Here is a 27,334-nt window from a genome sequence, read left to right as displayed (position 1 = left end):
CGGATCTGGCGACGGAATAATTCCGTCGCCAGTTAGCGTCGAAATATTCACGACGTAAGCATATTGTCGCCTCGTTGTCGCTAATCCGTCGCTAACATGGTTAGCGACGGAGTAGCGACGGAATGTGGTCGTCGCTAATCTACTGCTTTGTTGTAGTGTGGGAGGGGTGTCTAGAGAAGGAGAGAGGGATGCATTCACATGTAGCCCTCTTTGATCCTTATAGGGTTGCCCAAGGCATGGGTCTCGCTTTCCTTTATTTTCACTTAAAGTCTCTCCCCATATTGGATATTCATTTTTAATGGATAAAATTCAAATCCAAATGAGCATTCCACCTAGGCTTGGGGTTCTGGTGATAGTGCCACCTTCTAGAAGTCCTACAAATATGAACACTAATCAAATTCAATGTTTAAATAGTCGATTCAATAGCCCTCAAAATGTAGATCAACGTGATGATCTTAGATTTAATCGTACAGGCAAGGATAGGTCAAAAAAAATAGTCAATACTGAAAAATATTGATTTTTAACTTAGAATTAGGCATGAACTTCAGTCGATGATAGAACGCTCAAATCACTATTAATTCGAGTGGATAGATATAATTTGATCTCAATGCCGTCAAGATGAGGAATGTCAAGGTCGACTCTGATTTAATTGGTGAGCCATCGATCGACTAGAATGTTCACCGAAACAATAATGACAATGTTCGGGGTGTCGCACACTTGGGTCCAATTACCCTGTTTAGAACCAAATTAGTTCCAAATGGTTATTTAAACCCAAATTAAATTTAAATACCAAATAAAATTTTTAAATCATATTTGAGATAAAAAATTATTTTTATTTATTTAATAATCATGAAAAATTTGTAGGTATTACATCAAAGCTTTTCACTGATGTACAAATAGTGTTAGATGTATTAGTGAATCAGGTCAACTTCTATAATGATTTATTGCACTATTTTATTTTTATCTTTTTAGGAATGATTATGAGAAAAGTTGGTTTTTGTGCATCATATGTGATCCACATTTTGTATATTTTAGGAGAAGCTTAAGCCATTCTTGCTAGAGCTCAAGCAACTGCAAAAGGAATTTCAATGTTGTCAAACTCAATCAAAGCAAATGGAGGTATAGAGGTAGTGTTTTTTCTTTTAACTTATGGTATTTTTAACTGCTCAAGTAGTTAAAACATAGATTGAGAGAGGTACTTCTCTCTTGGTTCTTTTTGTCTTTTGATTTCTTTTTTTCTTGAGTGACTTTGTTTTTCTATAGTCAATTGTTTCCTTGATGCTTAATTCAGCTAGAATGGTCGTCATTACACTGTTTCCTCATTGCTTCTCTATTTTAAAGCTATTAAGGTTGCCATTTCTTTTTGCAAATAAATGTTTCTCTTTTTTTTTCTTTTTAAATTATCATTTATGAATTGCTTGGAACCAAATAGTTTTCTATTGTATTGTAGCATTGCCAAGCTATACGTGATTGGTTTTAATGGGTGAACCACAGGCTCTACAGTTTTTGTTGCTTGGGCACCTGTTGACTGCTTAATCTGTAACCCACAACGTTGGTCATTGTGGTTCTATAGTTTTATGTTTTGGTTAGTTAAAGAACCGCATGATGTCATTCATCTCTGTTTTATCCATTAGTTTGTCCAATGACCTAAGACACTATTTGGTGACATTTATTGTGTACAGATCAAAAGCATATTAAGGTACCATGGTTGTCCACTTTCCTGCTCCATATCTCACATTTTCACTTGTTATGTTGTGTGTTTTTTTTTCTTCTGCATGATTAGCAAATAGTGTTTTGGATTTAGTTAAAATAGATAAAACAATGAACAAAGTTTTCCCTGGTTGCACCTGTATTCGGGCTCGGTTTGGTTAGATTGGATAAAAATAACATATTTGCCCTAAGGCATACACCTCATATGCTATGAGACATACGCCTCAAGGTCCCAAGCTGAGGCTCACACTATTTTTATTTTTTTACTATTTGCCACTTTTACTAGCGCTAAATTAGTGCCAATGAAGGCATTTAAGAGATGAAGCAGATTTTCACTAGCGCCATGATTGCATTAGTGAAAACTAGTCATTCGTGCAAAGATGCCTCAATTAAACATTTTCTCTCGTGCTAAATTTGTGCCAATAGAAAGGATTTTCACTCGCGAATGTAAATTGCACCAGTAAAACCTTTATAGGTGAAGCTTTTACTGGTGCCCGATTACACCAGCAAAGATTTTTATAAAATAAGAGAATTTCCTCGTGTGAAATTTCGCAAAAGAATGAGAAATTCACACGTATATATAATAGATCACACGTATACAAAATATGTGAATTTTCAAATTCACACCTAAGCGAATTTTCTCCTTATAAGCGAAATTTTGCAAAAGGGTTAAAAATTGCACATATACAAATCAGATTGCACATATACGAAACATGTAAATTTCTCCTAAATTTGTGAATTTCTAACTAAAAAAGCAAATTTTCTATACAAATTTGCACGTATATAGGGATACACACGAGCCGAGTTCAAATCAAGTTTATGTTGGCTCGGCTCGAATAAAAAACTAGATGTTTAAGCTTGAGCCAAGCTTGAACAACTTTTGTCCAAACTCGGCTTGAGTCAAACTCAAGCTTGGCTGGGCTCGAACCAAGCTTGAACAACTTTTGTCCAAACTCTGCTTGAGTCAAACTCAAGCTTGGCTGGGCTCGAACCAAGCTTGAACAACTTTTGTCCAAACTCTGCTTGAGTCAAACTCAAGCTTGGCTGGGCTCGAACCAAGCTTGAACAACTTTTGTCCAAACTCTGCTTGAGTCAAACTCAAGCTTGGCTGGGCTTGAGCCAAGAATGTTTTATTAAAAAAAATGTGAACCGCAATGAAAACAATGGGTTTCGAACTACCCACATCCTTTGTGGAAGGCTAACACCTTAATTACCCGTCTGAAAAGGCTTTTTGCTGTGTCAAATTTGTAGAGAGAGAGAGGGGGGGTGGGGCAACCAGTAGTATTTAGTAGGGGTGTTAACGGGTGAAGTTTGACCTGACCCAAACCAAAGCCTATAGGGTCCAAGTAAGGTGATAAATAAGACCCGATTAAGACCTAGGTTCAGACCAAAAGGTCCGATTAATACATGAACCCAGGTATAGTTTGTGAAATTTTATACCAGACCCGTGCCCAACCCAAGTTCCAATTAAGAACCACAATTTTTCAATATAAAAGTGATAAAAAAATATGGTTATCAGGTATGGCCCGGGTCTGGTTCATGTAGTTCTTAACGGGTCCAAGTATGGTTTATCTTATGGTGGGTCCGATTAGACTTGGGTCTGGACCCAATACCATACCTGGGAATCAGGGCCATGTCTGGTTCCACCTGGGTCCGAACCAAACCCGACCCATTGACAACCCTAGTATTTAGGGAGGAGAAGGATGCCTATCAAATCGGCTACCACATTGCGATAAAGCACATTGAGATACCTTATCACTTCTCTATGTATACTTTGAATGCGTAGAAGGTGGGTTCCATATACCCAGAGCCCTGGCCACAAGCGAGCTTGTGCTATGGTTCATACATGTGCTAACGTGGGACTTCTTGAGGGTATATATATATATATATATATATATATATATATATATTCCTCCTAAGTTACTAACCCATCCATACACTGCTGATTTTTTATGTTTAAAGTTATGTTTGGTAAATCTGACCCGACAAATGTGTTGAGCATGATTCATTTGCTGGGAATTGACCATTAGATCATGTTTATTTGATGAAAAAGATGATTTTAATTTTTATGAGTTTTTAAAGTTATAAATATTCTAAGACGAAGATCTTTGAATAGTTCTAAAAGCCTGCCTACATGTCTTAATTGGATGATTCTATTCCTATTAAACAAACTACGTACATCGTCATCTATAAGGTTAGATTAAAAAAAAAACTTAAAAAGATGAAAATGAAGACCCTCTGCACCCTCCTACAGTTAGGAGGAACCAATTATTCGTGTGTGTGTGTGTGTGTGTGTGTGTGTGTGTGTGTGTGTGTGCTTGGAGGAACAAATAAAAATATTTGGAGAAATCGCCTTGTAAACAAATGACAATTAGGAGATGAGTGAAATAATGTAGAGAGAAATGACTTCACAGTTCGGAGAGCTATCGCACGAGGTTATTTTTGGTCTAAGCCCTTCGGATTTGAGCAACAAAGCAACATGCTAGCCTGTCATAAATTTCAACCAAAATTTGTCTTCTGAGTGGGCAAAGTGAAAAAAACAAGAACAGGAAAAAAGGGTAACAGGAATAGATGCATGCTTGGAAATGGAATGTCTACTCAAGTTTTCATTGGCAAACAAGGGCAATAGCAGAACACATAGGTTCCGTTTTACAAACCATGACCAATGACAGATTACACATCCATCTTATTCTTGCTTCATTTTTGCTGTTGGGAGTCCCATACTATACTTGTGGTGTTGGAGGATTGCACTGACTAATGCAATCATTAAGCGAGCCCCAGCACTTGTGTGCAGCTGAACAGCACCAGCGGCCTGGGTTCGGAGAGAAGCAGTCCTCCCGGCTCCCCTGCACCTTGTAACCACCTGAACCAACCGACCCCTGCACTGCTACGTCGCGGGCAATCACATCTTAAACAAACACAAAATCACTTGATCAAGTTAATCATCTGATCACACCAAAAGGGCAAGATTAAAATGAACTGTTTAACTGAAAAAAGTACACTATGGCCAAGGTGCATTTGTCATATGTTGAATCAAGAATAAGATTTAGAAGAAAATATTGAAAACTGTTTTTGAGACCATGAACTTGGTCATCTTAGACTACGCTCTGAGACAATCATGAGCTTCAATTCAATAGTTCAGAAAAAAGGAAATCAAAAGGATAAGCTTAAGCGGTATGCCAAAGGTGCATTTGGCGTATGGTGAAATGTAAATAGGATTTTGACAAATTTTCCAAACATAAGCAGTATTCTCCCAAACATAAAAAAACAAACGCAAAGAGAACATGAACTTGTTCATGTTAAACTCTGCCCGAACACGAATTTGGAACGCCAGTGCTGCTAATCTTGTATGATGACCAATGATAAATTTCATGATTTTGATCATTCAAAGGATTCATAGCTATTCCAAACAGAAAGATGAACAGGACAATAGTTGCAGAAGGGCTATTACATTGATGGTTAACAAAAGCTTTGCCAAACATACAATGGAATTTAGAATCATACAAAATTACAGACTTGGAAAAATGGTACGATCCTAGCTTATAACAAATATGCATAGAAGGAGAAGGCAGGTGGACTACCTTGAACAATAAGAGCAAGCAGAAATGCAAGAGAGAAAAGGGCAAGACGGCTCAAGGAGGCCATGGATGTGTTGGATATTGGTGCTACGGGAATGAAATGGCAATGGTAATATGAGGTATTTATAGAGTTGCTTGGAAGGACAGAATAAGAATGTTTCATTGTGCCTTCATGGGTGGTGCATTGCGTATCTCCATGGGTTGTTGTTGCTAAAAAAAAAAAAAAAATATATATATATATATATATATATATATATATATATATATATATATATATATATATATATATATATAAAATAATATTTAGACATGCAGGAATGACGTGCTCATTATATCAATTTTGTTAATTTCCTCAATTGTCCGAACTCCTAAGCTACTAAAGCAAAATTAACCCAATGAATCTTTTGTTTCTTCAACTATTCCCAAGGTAATAAAACCAAACATTGTACAAAAAAACAACGAAAATCGAGCACAAGATTTCTCTTTCCAAAAAAGGATTTCAACTTTGAATGACAATGGGAAGGATGAAATCTTTTGTTTACAATAACACACCTTTGACAATAAACCAATATCATCCCAAAAGGTAAGAAAACCAACAGCATAAGATTTCTCTCCCTATAAACATATGGATTCCGAATTTGGATTTTAATGGGTAGGAACTTGTCCGGGCTAAGTTGTGCCTAAGCCTTGTGTCCAATTTTATGATGCTTGTTCACGCAGCTTTTTGTTAGGTGTGTAACTGGGTCGGGTATGCCAGACTTGTTTTTAGTAGATTCATGGATTCAGGTTGGGTCTAAAATGTAGATCGGTAATGAAAACATATCAGGTCTTGGATATTGTGAATGAATATCCGAATCTATTTGGACCTGATCCACCTTTATTACTGACCAAATGGTTTCACATAATGTAAAATCAAACGAAACCCAAACTTGACCAAGGATGAAATCTTTTGTTTACTATAACACTCCTAGGACAATAAACCAATAGCGTCCCAAAAGGTAAAAAAACCAACAGCATAAGATTTCTCTCTCTAAACATATGGATTCCAAATTTTGATGTCAATGGGTAGGACTTTGTCCGGGCTAAGTTGTGTCTAAGCCTTGTGTCCAATTTTATGATGATTGTTCACACAGCTTTTTGTCAGGGGTTTAACTGGGTCCGGTATGCCCGACTTGATTTTAGTAGATCCATGGGCAAGTCTTAATTTGGTCAAGTCCAATAATAAAAAACGTCTTCCAAGAAAATGAATTCCACGAATTCAAGATTTCTCTTTCCGGTTTAAACATGGTTTCCAGATTAAGATGTCATTAGGTAGGAGGTGTGACTACGCCTTATGCCCAACTTTATGGAGCTTATCTATGCCTGAACTTTGCTGCATCTAGCATAAGCTAGTTTCCTTACAAACCTGTGAAATACTTTCTCACACATGGATAAGAAATTTCTTCCTAGCTTTGCAGACATGACATATGTTCATTTTCTTTTCAAGACAAAATGGCCAACGAAAGACATTTTTCATACGAAAAATGACCGTACCATACGGTAAAAATGATGTGTTTACCTAAAAACTACACAATTTACTAAAATTCACCCGATAACCAAAACAATAAATAGCCAACTCCATGGGGACCTTTTTACCATTCGCATGTGCAAAACTCATGAAGTTCACCCAATATATCGTTCCGCTCATCGGGTATCCCAAACTCGCACTTAAAAGGAGTTTCACACTTTTTGTTTATGAACCTCATGAAGAATACAAAAAAATATGTTATTTATGTGGTCTTTTGTTAATTGTAAAATCACAAATACCTTAATAACATTTTATACCAAAGTAGTGGAAAATAATAAGAACTTTTTCTCCTTTCTTTAATCCTTACTTAAATGTATGTTCACATATATTTGTTTGTGGTGTTCATGAAACGAACAAAAAACAAGCTTTTTGAACCTCCTATGACAGTAACGTCTCAACTATCTTAGAAAATTCACATATATCTGGTACCAAAGTCATCAGTAAATTTGCAAATCTCCTATAATTTGCTAAGTTTTGACATGTTTCAGTTACAAATACATTTGTTTGAACTTTGTTCTATATATGTAAATTTTTTTAATATGTTCAAAACTCACGAAGTTCGTACGATATATCGCTCTGCTTGTTGAGTATTGCAAACTCTCACCTAAAAGGAGTTCTGCACATTTTGTTTGCATACCTAATGAAGCGCAAAAAATTATGTTATTTATGTGGTCTTCTCTATTAATCATAAAAACGTAAATATCTTAGTAAAAATTGCATATTTTATGCCAAAGTTTTCAGGATGTGACATATTTGGATCTCTCAATCTTCTTAGAAAATACGCAGATTTTTGTACGAGTATAGTATAAAAACAAAGCTAGGATTTTACAGAATATAGGGTTTTTATGGTATCCAACTAGTGAAAAATTATGACAATTTTTCCAAGGCCAAGTATCAATGGTGAGAAAATCAGCAGTGCTTCATCAGAGAAAAATCATCGACGGTGAGTTTTTTTGGTAAGAACATCTTATGGTATAGGTAGGATAGAAAAAATCAGGAGAGCAACAGTCGCTCATGAGTTCGCAAGTTGCTCGTGAGTGCTGCAGTTGATCAACTAAAAATTCATTCTCATCATAGATAATCTAAACCATGATGATGATGGTATATTATATTTTCTATCCTTCAGTCAACATTCAATCACATGGTATGGATAGGGATGGCAGTGGACCGGGGGAAAGCGGGGCCTCGCCTCGCCCCGTTTGGACCGGGGATGAAGGGTATGAAACGGGGATGGAGGCGGGGACGAAGGTTAAAATCCTTCCTCGTCCGGGGGTGGAGGCGGGGATGGACTGGCATGTTCCCCCGCCCCGCCCCATCCCCGCCCCGGCCCCGTCCCATCCCCGCCCCGGCCCCGCATCCCCGCCCCGGCCCCGCCCCATCCCCGCCCCGGCCCCGCCCCATCCCCGCCCCGGCCCCGTCCCATCCCCGCCCCGGCCCCGCCGCCCCGCCCCTTCCCCGCCCCCAACCCTTTATATTTTTACTGTTTACTAACCCTAACTCCCTTCCCTAATTTCCTAACCTTGGAGCCGCCGAGCCGGGCCGTCGCCTGTTCCCCTTCCCCATCCGCATTATCATTGTAGCCGTCGCCGACCACCGTTGGCCGTCGCAGGGGGAGGCCTCCACCGTTGGCCGTCGCAGGGCCGTCGCCGATCTCTGACTCGTCCTCGGCGACGCTTGGGTGCAAATGCACACCAAGAAGCTTCGGCAGTACGTCGCTAACTACGAGCGCATGGCGTGGAGCGAGGTCGTGGCGGCCATGGCGGAGATGCCGGTGGTGATCGATGCCGAAAGCGCGAGGCGGGCTTTCAGGCGGTTCAACTCCGCCTTCAAGGAGGCATACCGGGCGCAGACTGCGTCGATCGTGGTGGAGGACATGAAACGGGGATGAAGGCGGAAACGGGGACGGGGCGGGGACGGGGACGGGGCGGAGGTGGAGGACATGAATCGGGGATGAAGGCGGGGGTGGAGGATAAAATCCATCCCCGCCGCGGAGGCGGGGCAGGGGTGGAGGATAAAATTTTGAGGCGGGGCGGGGGTGGAAACCTTGTCCCCCGCCCCGCCCCGCCCCACTGCCATCCCTAGGTATGGATGAGATAGAAAAAAACAAGAGATAGGTGAAAGCCAAGAAGCGTGCCACGGAGGCTATGTGGTCGTCCGAACTTTCTCTAATACCATGATAAAACGTGAAGTGATAAGAGAAGAAAAAAGAAAGGAGGCGAGATTTTACGTGGTTCGGCATTGAGCCTACATCCAGGGGGAAAAGAAAAACTCTTGTGATTCACTGCATTGTTTTGTGCATCAGGGTACATCACGTATTTATAAGGCATAAGGGATCGGCTGTGGTCCTTATCTTTGATGAGGATTAATCGTGTCACACGCTATCCTTGATAAGGATAACATGTGTGCTGTGTGCGACATATGAGGAAGCAGACTGTTTGTTGCGTGTTTATCCTTGATAAGGATAACACGGGCCGTTTAACAACATATCGTAACGTGATCACGTTATCCTTGATCAAATGATGATCTTTAACACCCACGGTTTGGATTATAAGCAGAGGCATCTTAACAACACGAAATCATGATAATGTTAGTAACAGTGCTGAGAAAAACAAATTCATGAACTTGATCAAGTTCCGTGGATTACCTTGAGCCAGAAAAACAAAGGGGGATGCGAGGCAGAAAGCAAGGAAAGCCAATTGAAGCAAAGTAGCCATGGTTGTGTGCTGCTGTGAGGTGTGACCTATGGCACATGAAGAAGGTACTTATAGTTGCAAAAGGATGCATGGAAGGAAGGTAACGTTTAGGATGATTATGGAAAATGGTATCTTCTACCTGAAGCAGTAAGATGTGAATGGAATGTTTTTATTTTCTCAAGAGGCATAGAAGGCAGGTTTAGAATGCCAAAGTGTTTATGCACTTTCAAGCACAAAATTGTAGGTGTAGAATGGGGTAGTGTGTGTGATAAGATTTTAGAAGACGTTACTAAGAAATGCATTAATGAATTTGGTGGTGCTACCTGGTATGAATGGCATGTTTTTAAGAACTTTCAAGCACAAAAGGTAGGTGTAGAATGTTGTAGCGTGTGGTTGTGGGATAAAATTTTGGAAGACGTTACTAAGAATTGACAACTCAAAATTTGGACCCACACAATACTTGGTGCAACCTGAATCCAGCTCGAACATTCTTGGGGTTTAACATTTGGTCATGTTGGTCATGGAGACCTGACCATCTAAATCAGCTAGAAATTACAAGTGCAAGGTTGTGTTGACCCAAACAGATATCATAGATGGATTCATGATAGTCTTGATGCTAAGGGTCAGCCAAAACACAAGATTATATTAGCCGAGGAAATATCACACATTATAAGCTGTTTATTTTTTATGGCTCATAAAATCATGCCCATGTGTCATAATCAGTCAATCCCCACATCCTAATCCCAAATCCTAATCCTGTCCAAAATCCAAAATTCTATCCTAAATATTATAAAAGCAGACGCAAGGGAAACAGGTGCAAAAAATTGGTTGGTTTATAACATTTTCTTAATTAAAATTCTTGTTATGTGAATTGAGGATGTGATTAAAAATTAGTAGGGCGTTTCAAGAGTTTAAAAAAAAAAATGTGTTACTTGCATGGCATATTGTAAATTCTGCAAATATTAATGGGTTACTATCTATATTTTTTTTTGAAAGAAAGGGTTACTATCTTTAATAACTCCTTTCTCTCTCCCCATGTCTCTCTTTAACAGTCTCTTTCTTTCTCTCTCCTCCTTTTTAATAGCCATAAGATGTGAAAAGTCTCTCTCCCTCCCCCCTCTCTCTCTGTTTAATGTTCTTATTATTAATTGCCAATTTTGCATGGCTACTACGGTGAAACAGTAAATGACAATCGCTAATTGTGCATGACCACTATGTTGAAACAGTTGAGGCTTACCTTTTTACTTTTGGCCATTAAACAATTTTATACGACATGCATATTTTAATTTAAAGTTTTCATAAATAACATTCACAATTAATTGAGAAAATGGCTATTATGAAAAACACATATATGCTTTTATTAATCTATAAATAGAAAATACATCATAAAGCAAGAATAGCACTATAGCATGCCCTGCCGATTTTCCATTTCAATGACATCTCTAGCACCTTTTACTGTGGATCATATACCTCTTAATTCATATATGCAGTACTCTTAATGGAATGCATTTTTTAGCACTTTTTCAATATAAATATTTTGAAATTAATTTTTTCTATATCTTCATCTTAATTGTCAAAAAAAATGCTTGGTTAAGCTTTTCAAAATTTTCATACTCAATTATAAGTGGTATAAAAGTGTAGCTGCTTGCTTTAATACTTTTTCATGTACATGTTTTTAAGAAGAACCAATTTATTTTACATGTAGACATTCTTATACATTTATTAATTTTATTATTATTCTGACAGTGCGGGCGAACAACTCTTCTTCAGCTGGGTGCTACCATGAAAAGAGATGACATCTTTCAAGTATCTCCTTCTGAGTGCCATGTATGTCGTTTTTTCAACCAGATCACCCAGCCAACGAATGTGTGGTGAGCTATCTATCCATAGGAGGAAGGAGCATGGGCATTCAACAGGTGGGGGAGATGAATTGGCATGGAAGGTAGTTGACCATCACCAATCTCCTTGGGTCCAAGTAGTCACTGATAAATACCTTAGTGTTGAATCTATGTGGGTTCCTGCTTGCTCTAATCGTGGTTCCTACGGGTGGAAGGGAGTGAAAAAAGGAGCTGCAAGTATTCAATATCAGGTGAGGTGGGGCCTTGGAGAGGGGTCCAATTGGAATTCTGGTATGACCCATGGTGTCCCCAAGGACCCTTAATCCACCTCTTGCTCTAAAATACTCATCGGACCATGTATAGTAGTCTGAGACACATCAAGGTTAAGGATCAGATTGATAACAATCAGGTTCCTCAATGCAAATATGTAGACTCGATCCTTCGAGTGCCTGATGTGGTCAATCTAGCTGTCAATAACCAGGTATGGGATCCTGGGGAGTCTGATCACCTTAAGTGGTTATTGCAGGTTCAGTTTTTTTGTCAAGTCGACTTGGGAGACCTTGCAGACTAGAGGTCAAAAAGAACATGGAATGAAGAATATTTTGATTCAGCGGGCTTATCCAAAGGCAGCAATTACACTGAGATGGGCCTATGAGGTTCGATTATTAACCCATGACAGACTGCATAGGTTCGGTCAGCAATTCCCAAGTAGGTGTGCCCTGTGCACATCTGATGGTGAGGATCCTCGACACCTTTTCTTCTTGTGCCTGATAAGTTGGTCCTTATGAAGGTTTGTTACGAGATTATATGGAGTTAAGTGGTCACCCACAAGGAACATGAAGGCGGATATTAAATCCGGATTTGCTATTAAATTTAATGATAAGCAAGAACGGTGGAGCTGGGAAAAAGTCTTCCAAGTTAGTATTTGGTTTATCTGGAAAACTCACAATACACTAATTTTTGGCAAATTTCACAAGCCTAATAAGCAGATACAGAAAGAAAAGAAACCCTGATAACGGTGAGGGAACACGTATTACAGGTACTTCGCAACTCATGGAGGTTGTTGCAGACTAGTGGCGTAGGTTAATATGCTGGTTGCCCCCAGGAGGAAGGGTGGGCCCAAATTTGTCGCCATAGAATTTTTCACATCAACTGGCATTTTGGATACACTGTTAGAAACCATTCTGGTCAATTCATGTTGGCAAGGAGTTTTTCTTTAAGCAAAGAGATGAATGAAAATGGTGTGGCTGGCCTACCATCCTGAATCGGCTTGACCCAAACCTTGAAAACAAGTCTCCTGAATCGGGGAGAGCTGATATTGTGGCTAGAACTAAGAATATTTTGGAGGGGAGATCGAATGTGCACTCAATCTCGTCACAGGTGACACCTTTTTTGTATAGTTTCCATAGATTTATTTTACAAAGTTCAAGATATAATTCCAATTACATAGCTAGGTTCCTTGCTAAACTCGCTAGGGGGGAGGGGGGTTCACAAATCATGGAAGGGCCACCCCCAGTTTGACTCCCTGACAGAGAGATGGTATAGATCACATTTTATTTTGTTATACAATTTTAATGAATCTGATAGGGGTATGCCAAACCCCAGCTTGCCTTTCAGAAAAAACCCAGCAATAAGTGTGAATAAAAACTCTTATCCATTCCTCATGATGGTTATTAGGCACATATGTGACATTCATGTTCTCCACCATCATTGATCTGATAGGACCACCCTGCCAAGGGGGCTTCTTCGTCGAACTCTTTACCAACTCCGATCAAGTTTTGGGGCTCTGATTACCCTTCGAACTTGCGGCAACCGGATCCTGTCCCTTCCCTCTAGGATCCCCAGTGTCTGGAGGATTCACAAAGGACTCTACTCTAGCCCCCGATGTCTCTACCTTCTCCATTGAATACAGGAGTAGGAAACTATATCTACCACCTCTTACAAACCTTGAAAACAGATTCACTTCATAAACTAATGATTTTTTGAATCATGAACTTTTTGGTAGATTATACGTTGTTCTATAATCAGGTTGAGTTAGCTGTGATTCTTTTGGGATGTCTGACCCATGCTGGCCCTACATGAGCATTTCATATGTTGTTTAAGTATAAATGAAAGAAAATTAAGCAAGCATAAAACAAGAGAAATTCAACACTTAATGTACGTGGTTTGGTAAAAATACCTACGCCCATGACTTGGGTTCTCTCACACTCTCTGGATGACATGAAGAGAGGAAGAGGTTTCTTATAAACTTATCTCAGTACATTACTTGATAGAGGTCTCGTTTCAACATCTTTCCTTTGACATCCTCTTTCATCATTGTAGATACCCCAATTTTGACCAAAATACCTTTTGTTAAAATTCCTCCTATCAAAGTCAAGGAGTTTCAAGTGGGCATTTTTGGTTAAAAGATTAATTAAAATAGAGAGCATAAGCTTTTTAACACGACAAAAATCACATCAAATAGACTCTCATATTAAAAGTTATGGCCAAAACAGTTTTTATGTCAAAATGGGTATGATCCAAAGCCATATCTGACCTGAATGGTCATTTGGACTTGAACTGGATTCAATTGTCATTCGGATCATAGACTCAATCTAGATCTAATTGCTATTTGGATCATGAACCTAATCCAGATCTAATTGTCATTCAGATCATTGGACCTGATCCAAATCCTATTATTGTGGAACTTGATCCTTATCCAGAGTGTTTGCCAAAATCCAAACTGACTATTAGAGAAGGATTTTGTGGGCCCCATGACTTTCCAAAATTCTAGATTTTCATAGACCAGCGTTCCTAAAATCCAAGATCTAGCCCTAGATCCCATCTTCTAAATTCATTAAACCTATTCATCTTTCTTATATTCCCTTAGGCTAAACCTTCCAAAAACCTAAGATCTAGTGATTAGACCTTTCAAAACTTTAGGATAAGCCTAGTAAGCCTTCATAAAACCTTAGTTCTTATCCTTTAGGAAATCAACCAGCCAATAAGAGTTTGCCACTTCAAACCATCAACCAATCAAAATCAAGTTGTGCAACAATTAGATCAAGATACTCAAATCCAAAACCAACCAACTACAACCCAAAATCCATAAGAAAACCTATAGATAGGGGTCCATTTTTCCCTTTTTTTAACATCCAACATCAAGAGTCGTGATAGTGTTGTGGTGAGAGATCATCCTAGCCATGTGCCCTTTTTTTGTTTGAGCCTATTAGTCATCTCCCTAGGGTTCACAGATTCAGAGGATCAAGAAGAGAAGGTCTAATACATCCTTCTACCTTCAAGAAAGAAAAAATCAAGATAAACTTGGATCTAGAAGTAAGAACAATAATAATGATCTAAATGGTGAGATATATGCCATGAAGACATTGATGTTGAAACTCTAGCATAAACTAGTGGATAGTAAAGCATGATTGAAGATGAAAGAAAAACAAGAGGAGCAAGCTCGAAGCCACCTTATCAGGGTCCCATGTTATCAGGCAGAGTCCTCACTATGCATCCCAACAGAATCTTCTAACAAGGACCGAAAGATGAAAAACTTGGAGAATATGGTTTGGGAGTTAAATCAGTTGATCCATGGTAACCAGAGATGGAGATAGAACTATATCGTACAAGATTTTATCTTAAGGAGAGATGATGAAATTTTTATAATGTCCCACGAAAATTCATCAAGTTTAATCAATGAAGAAATCTAAGGACCCATTTGACCATGATCTTGAATGACTGTTATGAGCATAGAAAGAATGATTATGCCTTGATTCGTTGGTTTTCAAGAAGCTTATAGGATAATGCCCTTGCTTGGTTCTCCACCATGAACCTCTAGCAGATCCAAAAGTTCAATGATACGATGAATTTATTCTTAGAAAAAATCAAGCATAACATACATTCACTTCTTATTATAAGTTATATGATTTGAAACAAAAGAAAGATGAAAGTGTTCATATTTTCATAAGTAGATGGAGATGAGTATGCAACAAGATGAAAGATCCCATGATAGAGCCACATGCCTTTTTTGGCCCTCAAAGATATTAAGAGCTTCTCCAAGTTAGATGATCATGCCAGTCATATTGAGAAGGGAATCAAGAGAGACCTTTGTGAAGGTATCATTCCTAAGATTGGATCTAGGAAAGACAATGGATTAAAGAAATCTTAATCCAAGAACCAAATCGATACCATTGGATCAAAAGGGTCAGAACAGGATCAAAACCAATTTGGGTCATCTCAAACCATAGTCCAAAAACTTCAAGTTCAGCACAAGCTACAAAAAGTTCAGAAGCAAGGCTAGTACAATCTAAATTGGACTCGAGAAAGAAAGTTAACCAAGTTTCGCTAATCCTTGATAGAAGTGTTGGAGTTTTTACTGCAATCAAGCATGATTAAACTTCCAATATAATAAAATCCTGCATAAGTCAAAGGCAAGAATTCCTTAAATTTCTTTAGGTTTCACAAAGCAGTAGGTCATGACACAGAGAATTACATTACCTTGATGCATACTATTTAAGATTATCATCACAAGGGAAAGCTCGAGCTCACTGGAGAAGATAAATCAGTAGGTAATAGGGATATGAGAATATATCAAAACCATTTTCCTAGTAATAAGCAAGTTAATACTATTGGGGCATTTGAAGAAGTGCATAGTCCAGGCCAAGGAACATTCTCTCAAGAAAGGTGGTCTAATGTGATGGTTATACCACAAGTCTATATAGAGTCAAAAGATATGCAGGTAATCCCAAAGTGAACCATGATACCTATCACTAGGGTCGGTTTAACAAAAAAGAAAAGTCAATTGAGTCAAGAAGAGAAAGTCCCGCCACCTCTCCCTATTTTCTCTAGCCAAATAATGCTTGAAGGAGGTGACTATCAACTTATGCCCATAACATAATCCTCAAGTTCTTCCACTCTAGTATTAGAAATTATGATGCCTATGATTGGATTTTTTTTAAAAGAAGATATACCAAGCATCTCAACGATGAAAGAAGAATTGGGCAAACCAATTTGGGATTGGTACTCACAAGAAAAAGCTTTCTATGATCAACATGAAGATAGGCCCATAGAAGTTGATCTATAGATGTTGGAGGATAACCTACTCAGCCTGCATGAACTTTTTTGTGGTTATAATCCTCAAAATTTGGGAGACGAATTAGAAGGTTCTATATCTTCGAACCCTGGAGTGGATCAGGTGGAAGGCCCAATAATGCTACAAAAAAATACCTATGGGGCACCTATTACAGGGATGAAACAAGTGACCAAAAATGAGAAGACCCTAGTCAAGATCTTGAACCTCCATTGCTTCTCAATTGGACTATGCATCTTAGTGCAAGCCTAGAAGCAAAAATATAAATGTCTATAACTCTTATCAATGAATGTCATTTATAGACAAAGAAATAAAAGTGGGTGGAGCAGTATACGAAAAAAAATCCCACTAATGATGAAGCAACTTCATTCATTAAAGAGGAGTTAGAGAGAATGGACCAAGAATATAGGCAAAGACCATTCCTTCCTCCAAAACCTCTTGATCTAAATGATTCATGGTTGATTGATAAAAGAGAAATAACAAAAAGAAAGCCAAAGGATCCATATGTTGAGTTTCTAAAAGGGCAAGATTGGTCAACCCTTGAGCAAAAGATTCAAGATCTCTTAAATACCTAGATATGGCTTGGCGGTGAAGCCAATGGATTTAGATAGCGAAAGACATACAAATACTATGATGAGGCCTCATATGGGACATTTGAACATAAACGCCTTGACTGGGAGCAAAAAAAATATATTCCAGACTGTTTGATGCTAAATGAAAAAGTTTGGAGTGAAATGCATCTTCCAAATGGATTTGGACCTCATCCATGTCCCACCTAAATGGTTCAAAAGGGTTCCTCGTCTACAGATTATGGAAGGCCAAGGAGCCATTGATGTCTCAAATTGACCCAACTCTCTTCCTAATAACTTGGATCAATCTTAAACAATGGATCTTGCTCCATTGGTATCCCAAGAGTCTAGTGAGCCTAAAATCTTGGTTGGATTCAATCTTTTGGATCTGGATATTGAAGTTGTAGATTTGGATGTATTTCTCTTTGGTATGTCTCTTTATGCGGAAACTCTTATTGTAACTTGAGAATCTTCATCAACAACTAGGGGAAATCATGGATCACTCAAAGATGAACAACTTGGTTTTCATGCCCAAACTCTAGGTAACTTAGTCAAACATAGATCTTGTAAATAGTTATATGAAAAACAAAAAAAAAATAGTAAAATCTTAAAAAAAATAGAAAAACACAAAAATATTTTTATTTTTCTCATTGGGGATGCCGCAATTTCTTTCCCTCTCTGAAACTTTCCTAAGTCTAAGAATGGGAATTATGAGTGTATGTTAATCTTATTTTTTGTTGATGTCCTTGGTTTTTATCAAAAATTCAAAAAAAATGAGAAAATCTCAAAATCCAAAAACAAAAAAAATCTGAGAATTCTATCCTTCAAACTTCATTTAACAAATCACTTTCTAGGACCAAGCTTATATGAAGCAAATTTAGGAGCTCAAAGAATTTCCATTTTTGTTATAGAAAAATTGCATGATTGCATTATAAGCATTGCATATATTAATTCTTAATCATCCATTGTAATTCCTTTTGAGTTAGTTCATGAGAAATTGTTCTCTTGTGAGTGTAAACTGTAGTCATGCATGTCAAAGGGTGGGTGATATTATTGGACAATAATTTCAAGCCAATGACTTAGTTCTTAATGAAAGTTCTATGAAATCTAGATTAGAAAGGACCACATACTGTCAAATAAATCTTAGTTGAAACTTTTGATCCAATCAATGTCATGCATTTGAAAGGCTTAGTCCTTAAGATTGGGTCAGTTTTGAAAGACAACCATAAAGTCTTGAGAAAATGTTCTCTTATGAGGGTTTATTAGGAATGATGTCATTGAAATGAAGATTCAAATGAACAGGTTATCATAGAAAAGGCAAAGTGGCGGTGAGGTGGAGTTATCCAAATCATGATATCCTTAATAAAAACTTGGATCAATGAATCATTGGAATTTAGGTTAGTCATTCTATAGATCGATATAAGACCATATAGGATCTCTTTAGGTGATTAACTCTATGAGCTTAAAATTAGGCTAAAGACACCTTTTGTTTGGACTTTCTTTTAAACTTCCTTTGGTCAGTCTCGAGAAATCTCAAGTTGCTAGCCTTCTGTGGACCTCACCAAATGCCAAATGAGAGAGGTGAAAAAAGCCAAAAAGAGCCTATTGTGAGAAAAATGTGTGAAAAGTAGAAAAAAACCCTTGTTATACCCCTTGGCAAGATGGTTCCTGTGGAGGTTATCAGTTGGTCTTAGGCTCAAGTGGCAATGGTCTAAGATGTAAAAAAAGCTAAAGATGCCACAAGCAAAAAAAAAAGTTAGAAAAGAGCTAAAAGAGGACATGTGAAAAAGAAAAAAGTGAAAAGTGAAGAAAAATGCATTAAAGCGAGGAAATGGGAGGTTGTTGGCTAGGGAAAGCCATGAAGAGGCTATCTCGCTTAGGGTAAACTTGGACTTATCTTTTTTATCTTCTCCTCTCTAGGGGTAACAAAAACTTTCCTAATTACTTTCCCTGTTTGGCAGCATATAGAGTTTTAGCCTTTGTATGACTTATTATGGCAGTCTAGTACTATAGATCCTAACTAAGAACACCTATAACTAGTCATCTTTAAATTTTCATCATGATCAATAAGGAGCATGACAATGAAGCCTATTTGGTTTCATTGACCTATGATAAGCTCAAAAGGAGAAAGAAGATAAACATGGCAAAATTTTAAAGTCAACATAGACTAAAAGCGCATTTGATCAGGATAAAAGGGGGACACTTTTTGCATACACAAATTTGATTTTTTAGAAAGTTTTTCTAAAATATTAGGTTGGATAAGTCTAAAACATGGTCGTGGGGCATTACTCACTTATTCTCACTCACTCGTTACCACATGCATTCATGCATTTTTTGATAAATTCATAAAAGAAATCATATCATGTAGATCATGAGTCAATAGTGTTCATCATACATCATGAGAACCTTAGACCTATGGGTCATATTTCTAATGCCAATCCTTGCTCACTTCCTACATCTTGCATGTCACAGGCACAAAATTTGTCAAGTTAAATCTTGCAACCCTAGATAAGCTTATAAGTAGTCTCAAGATTTGATTTTAGGTTTTGTTAAGGAGAGAATGTGCATGAGTACTTTATCATGTACTTATACTTGTCATTATGCAAAAAATCAAAAGCATAAAAAAATCAATATTTTTCCAAAAAAATCAAAATAAAAAGGTCAAAAACAAAGGGTGTGGTCTTCAATATCATTATCTTAAGAGCTCTAGACCAACATTACCAAAAAAAAAGATCATGCCATTTTATGCATCTATCTTTTATTCACATGAGCTCTATCTTAAACTTCATGCATATTCCATGCAATCTTATGCATATTTTGAACTTTCATGCATATTTCAAATGTTCTTTGCATCCTCCATGTTTTCAAATGTTCTTTGCATAAAGAGAAATCATGCATGGTCCTCCCATGTGTGAATGGGATAGTGGGTTAAAGTGAGGTCAAGTGGCCCCCACCTCTCAAGAGCCATGCACAAATCCCAAATATGCTTCTCCTTTTTTGTGGGTCAAACCTAGATTGGTCCACTTATCCCAAAGTTCATAAAGGAGATCCAAACAGTTCCTTTCCTCCATACGGTTTTGGATCCAGAATCAAGATTGTGTGGGTTGACTATTTCAAGTCTCCACAAGGATCCAAACCAAATTTTCATAGATCCAAATAGATTTTAATTATTTTTGGATATTTATTTATTTATTATTTAATTACTCTAAAGTGAAATTTGCTGATTATTTATGAAATAATTAAATTAATAATTAATTGCTAAATAATTGGAAAAGGACCAAAAATGAATAAAATCCAATATATTACATTTAAATTTTCTCTGAAATTTGTGAGTATTACAATAATAATTAGATCTAAATCAGGTCCATGATCCAAATGACAATTCAATCAAGATCGGGTTTGGGCGACTATTCTGGTCGAATTTGGATATGGATCTTTTTGCCATCACATTTAATTCAGAGGTCTGTTTGATGTTTGACATAAAAAACTCTTTTGTCCATAACTTTTAATTCAAGAGTTTGTTTGATGTGATTTTTAGCTTGTTAAAAATCTTATGACCTTTATTTTAATTCGTCTTTTAAGTGCAAAGCTTGAAAATATTAGTTTCTTGGTGAAAAATGCACTTGAAGTTTAAGATGGCTTTAAACTTCTTGACTTTGATAGGAAAGATTTTAACAAAAGTTCAAAATTGGATTGTCTATAGATGCTTCTCTTTGTCATTGAGCATGAAAAGCTCGGTCGATGACAAAGAAGTAGACATATTGATTTTGAAAAGACAAAATACATTTCATAGAAAAGTTTGATGATCATCATAAAACCTTATCAAGGACTTTGGATAATTTTGGTATTGATTGCATTCCATAGCTTTATATGCCATTATGCCTACACACAAGGATCTTCTAGGCTCTTCACCTATTGACTGGAGGCCTTGTAAAGTCAACTTCTTGTCCCACATGAGGGTCTACTAGGCTCTTCACCTATTACTTGGACGTCTTTCCAAATGAGGTTGGGTGACAAGTGTCTCTAAGCATAAGGTTGCACAGGGATAGACAATAGATAAATTTTGAAAGACAAGACTGCTTTTGATAAATATGACGTGAAACACAAACTTTTTTTGTAAAGACCTAGGCTATAGGAATAAAACAATCATTTAGAAATTACTTTCAAGTAGGGGTGGCAATCGTGTCGTGTTGGTGGGTCAGCATACCTCAACCCGAACCCGACCCGTTTATTAAACGGGTCGGCTATGGAAAACACGAACCCAGCCAGTTTAATAAACGGGTAACCCGACACGACCCGCCAACCCATTTAATAAATGGGTTGGGTCGGGTAAACGGGTTCTCAGGTTCGCGGGTCAGGTTGTCGGGTCGACGGGTTGGCGGGTTGACATGTCGGGTTGGCGGGTCGGTAGACGGGTTGGCGGGTTGACCCGCCCGCCTAACCCGTTTATTAAACGGGTCAGCCGGGTTGGCGGGTTGGCATACCCCGAACCCGACCCATTTTATAAACGGGTTACGCGGGTCAACCCGTTTATTAAACGGGTTGGCTTAAGCCCAACCCGAACCCGCCTAAGAGGCGGGTTGGCAGGTCGGGTCAGGTTTTGCCACCCCTACTTTCAAGATGTGTGAAACTTGAATTTAGGAGGATATTTGTGTGCTCACCTAATTGGCAAGCAGACCAGTCTTTAGAATATCCAATATTAAGACCTAATGTCCAACTATCTAAGTTAAGAAAATCTTAAAATAAGGTAGGGTAAGTCTTACTAACTGAAACAATTGGGTTCGTAAGAACTATGTCAGTTGCAATAAAACATGTCTCAGAGGAGTCAGAAAACTTGATAGAGAATATCGTCATTTTGCATATGCTACATTTTAGCAACTGCTTGTGAGGATCAGCTGCCCACGTTGACAGATGCTAAAATGTAGCAACTGTTCAAGGTAACGAATACTAAAGAGTAGAAATCAAATGGAGTCCGATAACGATAATGCCCACGATAATGATATTGCCATTTAACAGAAACCAATAGTAATTTGAGTTAACAGATCCAAATCCAACCCAAATGCACATCAGTCCGCGGAAAATAGCATGCCAGACAGAGACTCGGATAGGACCACAACCTATAGATCTGTTTGGATCCTACCTGCTGTTCAAACTAAGTCAGTTGGCACCTAGCTTTGGATTTGACCCTCTGGGCAATGTTGTCAGTATTGGTGCCGATGGAGCGATTCATATCATATCGGCCAGAAATCGTCACGGTACAGGGCTGATTTGCCTTATTTTTTAAAAATGGTTAAAACTATTTTTAAGTATTATTAATATTATTTTTAATATTTTTGTGACACGTGTCATTTCTGATTAAAAGTTGACCGATTCGGTTCAATTCAGCTCCAAATCAGAATCGGTTAATTCACCTAAATCGTTTTCAAAACGACTCAAGGTCCGAGACCATATTGACAACATTGGAAGTAGGTATAGTGTTCTGGGCAGAACACATACAAGTGTTTTGCCCAACTAGGGGGAGACTCCTATTAACGAGGGGGGTCTTACTGTATCGCCCCCTTTTTAAAAGGGCCGAACATTTTATAAGTGTTCGGCCAGAACACAGGACCACACCTCGACAACATTGCCTCTGGTTTCAAAATAATGCACAAAGACGCATCAAACTTACTATTAATGGTGCATGTTACATCAATTTAAGAGGTCTTTCATTCCCCATGTTGGGTTAATATATAAATACGCCTCTTTCATACACAGAGGGAACAAAAAAAAAATACTATCTCACAAGTGCCCTATACCCTCATGTTCAAACTAGTCCCATGCTTTTACACTGAATTCTACGTTATTAAATCGATAAGGCTTTGCTACAGTTTGCCTTCAAAGCACTGACAAAATCATCAAAATTCCTAGATGAATCACCACCTTTCATGACGCTCATCCTCCCTTTACCCTTCAACTCTAAGACCCTTTCCCTTATTCCTTCATCAATTAACAATTCCTCCAATTTGGTCTTGATTTCTTCTTTTTTTATAATTCCATCCTTGTCCCTTGTGAGCACCAACCCTACCTTCCACACATCAGCTATGTATGTCTGGTTCATGAATTGGTCAGCAAAGTAGGGACAGCACAACATGGGAACACCATGGGCCACACCTTCAATGGTTGAGTTCCAACCACAGTGAGTTACGAAGCAAGCTATAGACGGATGTGAGAGAACTTGTTGCTGTGGGGCCCACCCAGCTATGCGTCCCCGGCCAACGATGCGGTCTGCGAACCCTTCTGGGTGCACCGCGGTAGACCCATCCATGAGGTTTGGACGAGAGACCCAGAGAAACGGTCTGCCAGTGAGCTCAAGCCCAAGTGCTAGCTCATTAAGTTGGTGCTGGTTGAGCATGACCATGCTTCCAAACGAGACATAGATGACCGAGCGAGGCAGTTGATGACCAAGCCAGTCAAGACAACCCGAGTCTTCTGTCCAAAAGGAAAATTGCTGATGCCCGACTCGGGTCCCAGAAAGAAAGGGACCGATTGGAAGTGCATTGTGGATGAGTTCGAAGGCCGGTGACTCGAGGTCGAAAAATGAGTTGCAAAGGATGTGGTCCACATCTCTTGTGGAATTGCTGCATCTTGAGACGTAGTGGAAAATCTTCTCTTGCTCGATCACATCTCCGATGCACAGCCAGGAAAAGTGAGCCGGGTTCATGGCTGGCATCGTCTCAGACAGTTGTACCGGACGATAATCTCTTGGAAATCCTGCCATAACCAAAATTTTTCCTTATGTGATCTGGCATGATTTGAGCATCCTATCATGTTGTTAGCCATTGATTCAATTACTTTTTACATGTAGTTCAGATCAAAACCAGTTTAATTAGCTAACTTGAATAACCAACCGGGGATCAGCTTGTCTGGTAGGAGAAGCTAGTGCATATGTTGGGAAGGTGCAAGTTCGAATCCCAATGGTATTATCGTATAACTTCAAAGATTGGCAAAGGACAAGTCAAATATAAGGATGGCAGTGGACCGGAAAAAAGGAGCCTCACCTCAACCCCATTTGGATCGGAGATGGAGGTTAAAATCAAGACCCGGGTGAGGATGAAGGGATGAACTTATGCTTTCCCTCGCCCTGCCCAGTTCTCGTTCCCAATCCCTGCCTTGCCCCGTCCCCCATCCTGCCTTAGGGAAGGCAATGGACAAAGGAAAAATGGAGCCCCGCCTCGCCCTGTTTGAAACGGAGATGGAGGACATGAAACAGATGAAACTAGAATGGAGGTGGGGATAGAGGTTTAAATCAAAACCTGTGTAGGGATGAAGGGCAGGATTTTAAAATTGGAGGTGGGGATAGACCTTGTCCGCTGCCCCACTGCCATCCTTAGTCAAGTAAATAAAGGCAGTTCAACCAACCTGACCTATTTGAATATTTTATACAGAAGTGAACATCAATTATTGAACAAAAATACCGCCCTACTACCTCTGAATATTACTTTTTCCCTGTATACCACCAAAATACCACTATTTTTACCAAAATATCAATGTTGACCATTTTTAGGGGTGATATAGTCATTTAAATTATTGTTGCAAAAGACAAACCAAAATAAATGAAATTTTGCCAAACTTGTCCCAAATGAAATTTTAAGAGAAATGAATATTAATATTAAACAATTTACAACAAATCACTTTCCATCTTGGGGTTGTAGAGCCCAAGGCCTGATGGAGGGCAACTTAATACACAAATTTTGCACCTGATCTGGACGGCAGCATTTCCTACATCCCTCATTTCACATGAAAATCCTTTCACTTTCCCCGTTGGAAAGGATTTTCATGGAAAAGGGATGCTTTAAAGTCTAAAGAATCGTGCCGTTTCCCCTGTAAGTATGTTCCCTTCCATGGCAAGGGAACAACGGGCCTTAATAGTTAATATGATTCCATTACTAAGGGGGGAAATAGGGGTTCATCATGAACTAGTTCAGATTGAGAAGTCTGCAATTCATGAAACTTGCCGTATCTCGTGATCCTAAATCTAAATATAATTAGTCCTAGCAAGTTGGATTCAATTTCCTTACCATTTGCATCTATAACTCCAGTGTCAATTAGCTTGGGATAACTGTGGAAGATGGCCAGCAACCATGTTGAAGCTGACCAAACCACAGCCCTCTGAAGGCCGAGCTCCTTAGCAACCTCCAGCAACCATCCCATATTCCCATCTACAATCACACAAGTAACCTTGTCGTCTTCATTCTCATTGATTCTTGATATGAGCTCCACCAGGGACTTGGGCATGGCTTTCTCAATGGAGTCACATAGTTTGCCTATCTGGTACCGGTCATCGTCTGGAGCCATGCCATCAGGGACGGTCACAAGTCGGACCTTCCCGCTACGGTTGCCAAGAACGCTGCCATGATGCTTTTGTGGGCAAAGTCGGTGCTCACAAAGGTGACAGTGCACCCAGACTCAGCCAGAAGATGAGAGAACTCCATTAGGGGTATGATATGGCCTAGTGCTGGGTAAGGCAAGACCAGAGCATGTGGTATGCCCATTGTTGTTCACTTCCTGTGCTTATTTCATTTCAGGGAGGGGGAAATGTTGGTTATATTGTGCAAATATCAGTTGGACTCTTTAAGTTGTGGTGGGGATGCGTTAAGAGTTAGGAGAGTATCGCTATCATATGAAGAGTGTCTCTTGAAAACACCAATTAGAGATATGAGGATCTATTTCTTTTGTACAACGTGAGCCATCCATTTATAATCCTTTGTTTTTTGTGTGTAAGAGTTCTAGCAAGCCACAATAAATATTAAAAAAACTTAAGAACAATGAAATGTTCAAATAGTGCACACCAACTTGAGAAACAAAAATAGTTTTCCAGCTCGTAGTTCATTTCTTGTGGAAAGCTCGAAATAAAGCAACCTTTCGTGGAGATAATGAAATGAATGCAGTGTTTGTTTCTCTGATTCTTAACAGAGTTAGAGAACATATTTCACCGTTGATTGGGTAAAATTATCTCATCCAGTCTGCTTAAGGTAGCTTTATAAGGGAAAATGGAGGCCACCACTAGATGATTGGGTAAAATTATTAATCCATAGTAGATATCATCATGGTTGGCGTATTGACTATGCTGTCAGGAATAGTGGGTGAGAATTCATTGGCTGATTAGACAAGCTGATCTCAAGGTTTCGTGAGTGGGTTTGGGGGAGAGAGATCATGGAAGATGTTGATGCCACCAGGCTCATTGTGGAAACCTCCAGACGTGATTGTGTGCAAGTAGTTCAGTAGAGTATGCTAGGAAAGGTGTTCAGATTGTTGAGTTTTTTCCAACAGTACGATGATTTCCGTTGTGTTTTGACTCCAAAGGAATGCATCTACATCCCAGTGCATCTTGAGAAACTTGGGTCATTGGATGTGATTTTTATTGGAAAGAAAAACCACAAGACTAGTTTCCTTCGGTCTTGTAATCCTTCTTTGATGTATAACAGGTCAGGGTCAGCCTAACCCGAGCTTGCTAATCCAAAAAAAAATGAACTATTCTATCCACACAATATCATGCTAGATTTGGTGCTTAAAATTTGCAATTTATTGTATGTATATATATATATATATATATGAGGTATCATCGAACCTCCCCTCCCCCCCCCCCAATGTTTTAAAAAAAGACATTTAGTGGCAGTCTTTGACTGTCTGGGCAAAAAATGGCCTTTAACAATGGTCACAACCGCCTCTAAATATCTATTTAACGCATAAAAATTGTGCCGCTGATCATGCACATGATCAATCGCACAAACATGTACGACTTTGGTCGATCAAGATGGATGTTCAATGATACACCCATCTCTCTCTCTCTCTCTCTCTCTCTCTCTCTCTCTATATATATATATATATATATATATATATATATATATATATATATATATAGCCACTAAAATATGGGAACTACTATGTGAACCATGATTTTCATAGATTCTCTTAAACCTAACCATACAAATGTGATCTGCATGATTGGTTTTATAAAGATATTCATCTGGTTATGATCCATAAATAAGTTTTTTGAAGGCCATAAAATCAATTGGCTCATAATCTTCATAAATATTTAATCATCTAAAAATCATATTTTTCATCCAAAATACTTGGCGCAAGAATTGAATTCCAGCAAATTCACTACGCCGAACGCATCTACATGATTGGATATGGAAAAAAAGGTCAAAAATGCTTAATTCACATGCACTACAAGAAATAAGCATTCGCCACTAAAAGTCAAGCCACGCCAGTAAAGCTTTTACTGGCGCAATTTACATTCAACAGTGAAAGATTTTCACTGACGCA

General features: G+C 38.6%; 1 pseudogene across 1 annotated transcript; it reads right to left on the bottom strand.

Annotated features, from left to right (window-relative positions):
- Positions 1-22,734: 22,734 nt before the first annotated feature.
- On the bottom strand, positions 22,735-25,564 carry LOC149818812 (UDP-glycosyltransferase 83A1-like; annotated as a pseudogene). Its single transcript, XR_016427258.1, has 2 exons — positions 25,084-25,564; positions 22,735-23,776 (listed from the first exon to the last, which is right to left on the bottom strand). The product of XR_016427258.1 is annotated as a UDP-glycosyltransferase 83A1-like (transcript).
- Between the last annotated feature and the right edge of the window lie 1,770 nt (positions 25,565-27,334).

The sequence above is a fragment of the Nuphar pumila genome, chromosome 13 (genome assembly GCF_984573655.1).
Source record: "Nuphar pumila chromosome 13, dmNupPumi1.hap1.1, whole genome shotgun sequence".
Taxonomy (NCBI): Eukaryota; Viridiplantae; Streptophyta; class Magnoliopsida; order Nymphaeales; family Nymphaeaceae; genus Nuphar; species Nuphar pumila.
This window is presented reverse-complemented; position numbering and strand designations above follow the sequence as displayed.